Source organism: Acomys russatus, chromosome 1 (genome assembly GCF_903995435.1).
Source record: "Acomys russatus chromosome 1, mAcoRus1.1, whole genome shotgun sequence".
Taxonomy (NCBI): Eukaryota; Metazoa; Chordata; class Mammalia; order Rodentia; family Muridae; genus Acomys; species Acomys russatus.
In genome coordinates, this window is record NC_067137.1 from 48614444 (window position 1) to 48618149 (window position 3706).

Below are 3706 nucleotides of genomic sequence, written 5' to 3' on the forward strand. Positions count from 1 at the left end.
AATTTCTGATTGCATACTTCACGGAGGGAGGACCTGACACTGACACAAGACTCCTATGTGTAGCTTTTATAATTTTTGATGAGTTAGCATGTGTAAGTGGTAAAATGTAATCTTATACTTCAAAGTAGCATAGCCTGATTATAAGCATTTAAATATTTTCCACAAATTTCAGTCTTTGCACATGCACATCCAAATTAACTCTTTCTTGAGTGTTACCTACAATTACTTAAAGAGCGTGTGCCCCATTTGCACAGCACAGATGGGACTCTAGTGTCCAGATTGAAATGGATCTTTGAAGAATTCTGTCTTTTTTTTTTTTCTTCTTCTTCACAAATCACTAAGTCTTTTATTGTTCCCAAAGACACACAAATAGTACTTATAATTCAGGATCTTGTTGCTGGACCTGGGTAACTTCTGTCTTATTCATTGGCCTGCTGCACTGTTCCCTTTTCAATCACATAGATGCTATCCAAACACTTTCTGATATCCTTGTGTTTAACTGTGGTGGCCTGCTGAATCAGAGCAACTGAATTTGAAACAAGTTCAATATCATTTCCTTCCAGGATTAATTCATCCTTCTGGGATTGAGGGACAGAACAAGCAACACCTGTCCTCACCTGAACCCTGCGGATATATTTTTCACCCAAGACACTTCTGATGTCAACCAAAGACCCATTCTCCTGAATAACGAAGTTGATGGGGACCTGAGCCTACACAGACCTCATCTTGTAACGGGAGCCCAGTGTAACACCCTGATCATGTTCCTGACATGACTGCAGATGGTTCTGACAGTGGCCGGTTCCTTTCTGTTACCATTTGTCAACATGGAGCACTCTTCTTTTTCTTTCTTATTATTTTTCTTTCCAAGAAGACTCAGATCTACATCAAGTGATTGAAGTCCTTCTGCAGAGTTCCCCTGGGGCCCCTCACAATGACTGTGTGTCCCTTCAGAGTGATGGTGACATTTTCTGGGATGTCGACAGTCTGATTGCTGAGAATAGCCTTCAGTCTTTCAGCAAGAGCAAAGAGCCAGAATTCTGTCTTAATGAGGCATATTTATGCATGGAATAAATTTTTCTCCATGGCAATGTTACTAAAAGGATAAATTATTCAATTTAATACATTCAATAAATTAAAAAGTATATTCAAAGAATAGTCCTCGTTGTACGTTCAGGAGAAATGAAAATTTATCTCTATGTAAGAATGCATACGTGGGTATTTAAAACATTATTGTGTTGTTTTTGAATGTGGTTATAATAACTAAAAGATGGGTTTATTTATTTATATATATATATATCCATTAACCAATGAGTGAATCAATAAAATGTGGTACATTCATGCAAGGAAATAAGGAACAATATAAAGAATGTGATGCTAATAGCTAACACAATATGGATGAACTTTAAAAGCACTTCCTGGCTCATGAAACACTTTGCCATTGCTACAATGTTGTTATCTACAAAGTTTATAGTCAAGAATGTTTAAATCAAGTTAAAAAAATAGCACAAAACAGTCTCATAATTTTAAAGTAAGTTTACATTTTTGTGTTGCTTTGAATGCATAGTTGTCTTTGGCTGCATCCAGCCTGTCTTGGTTAGTTTCTATTGAGGTGAAGAGACACCATGACCATGGTGACATTTATAAAGAAAAACACTTAATTGGGCCTGCTTTACAGTTCAGAGATTTAGTCCATTATCATCATGGCTGGAAATATGGAAGTACACAGGCAGACATGGGGGTGGAGAAGAAGTTAAGAGTTCTATATCTGGAGTGGCATACAGCAAAGAAGAGGCGGGGGAGAGAGACTGGGCCTGGCTTAAGTTTCTGAAACCTCAAAGGCCACCTATATGACATGCTTTCTCCAGCAAAGACACACCTACTCCAACAAGGGAACATTCCAACAGAGTCCATTTAGTAGAAAAGGACAGACAATATATGAATGTTTGCTAGTAATAGAAGAGCTATTTACTTGTTTGTTTGTTTGTGTGTGTGTGTGTGTGTGTGTGTGTGTGTGTGTGTTGTATACACCCAAGTGTACATGTGTGTGCATTAGGTGATATATCCAGGCCAGAGCATGTCTTTGGATGGTTTTCTCTTTCTCTCCATCCTCCTACCCTCTGAATCAGGTTACCATTTCAGCCAGGCTGGCTAGCCAATGAATCCTCAGGATCTACCTGTTTGTGCCCACAATGGAGTTCCATGCACACACAGCCATGTTTAACTCTTCATAGAGCTCTAGGGATTTGAACTCTGGTCCTCTTGCTTGCTTAGCAAGCACTTATACCTACTAACACATCTCTTCATCCCAATGGTTGGTATATTAGGATGCGACTAAAACTTTAGTTTTATGGGTAATGAAAAGAGTTGATGCTTACAAGTTTGGTTTGTGAATATATTAAAGGGCACTGATTGTATTTTTTTTTTTTGTATGTGAGTTATGCCTTGGTTCAAGAGATATGAATTATTTGTTGGACATCATGAGTTGAGTTTGAGTTTCCTTTCTGGAAGGGGATAAGTGATTCAAACATTAAATGGTAATCAGTAGGATGCTACCTCTCACTTTTCTATTTATAGCAATAGAGAAAATGTCTAAAAAAAACATGTAGAGAAAAATGTCTAGAAGCCATCCAGTATACCAAAGTGTGGAGAGGGATGCAGACTTTTTAATTTTTCTGTCTGCAGAGGCCCATTGTCCATGCTGCAGCCTATTAGTGAGTAGAAATAAGTCATCTAAAACTTGGGAGGAGGATTCTAAAATGAACTGACATTCAAATAACCCACTTGCAGGGATTTGTGTATTTCTGTATGGAAGATTTACAGGAACTGGATTTAAATAATTCCTTGATTTTGCTTGAGCTCTTTTTGTTTAGAATCTGATTAGACTCAGAAGTTTAAAGCTTTGAAGTCTAAGCACAGCCGTCCTAAGTACAAATGGCTTCTACCATAACCTCCCTTCCTAAGTGACAGGGAGCAGTCACATGCAGGACCAGGCCACCCTGTCATTGTACAGTGCACCCCCTCCCCCAGTGTAAAGTACTCAGGAAAGCTGTTGGGGTCTTATAACTAGGAAGCTATGGTAAGCTCTGACTGTCCAGTGTGCTCCATATGCAGACTCCAAGCCCTTCCATGGAGGTGGGCCTTCCTTGGTGCTTTCCAAGATACCACTGCTCTGGACGCTCAGGAGAGAGACTCTGGATTTGGCTGAGATGTCAGAAACAGATTGGGGGAGTGTCTCTGTGATGACACTTTCAACTCATTGGAATCTTCCTTTCACTTCTCCCTCATTAATGTTCTCAAGGTCCAACAGAAACAATGTTTAAACAACACATTTTTTTCCTTCAGTTTTAAAAGGATATTGGAAAAAAAGATTTATGTAGTTAACAGCAAACTCATTTAAAAGTACAGGTGGAAGGATTGCTATTCTAGGCAGCCTAGTAGAGATGGGTAAAACCAGATTACACAAAAGAGTGACATTGAAATAATCTTAAAAACCCAGCTCCTGCATGAGTGCTGGTGACCTGAACTCAGAATTTCCGTCTTCACTTTTACGCTGGAGCCTCCTCTTCCATCCTAGCACTTATTCAGATGAATATGACTTCTGCCTCATAAAATACAGTTTCGTTAAAGTGAATTCATTCTGGTTTGTTGTTTGTATGTTTAATTGATAAATATTTGGGCAAGTATAAAAAAACAGGACTTTCAGGGA

At 38.8% G+C, this 3706-nt stretch overlaps 1 pseudogene; it reads right to left on the reverse strand.

The window, feature by feature from the left end:
• Positions 1-419: 419 nt before the first annotated feature.
• Positions 420-2215, reverse strand: LOC127209292 (60S ribosomal protein L9-like; annotated as a pseudogene).
• Positions 2216-3706: the final 1491 nt, after the last annotated feature.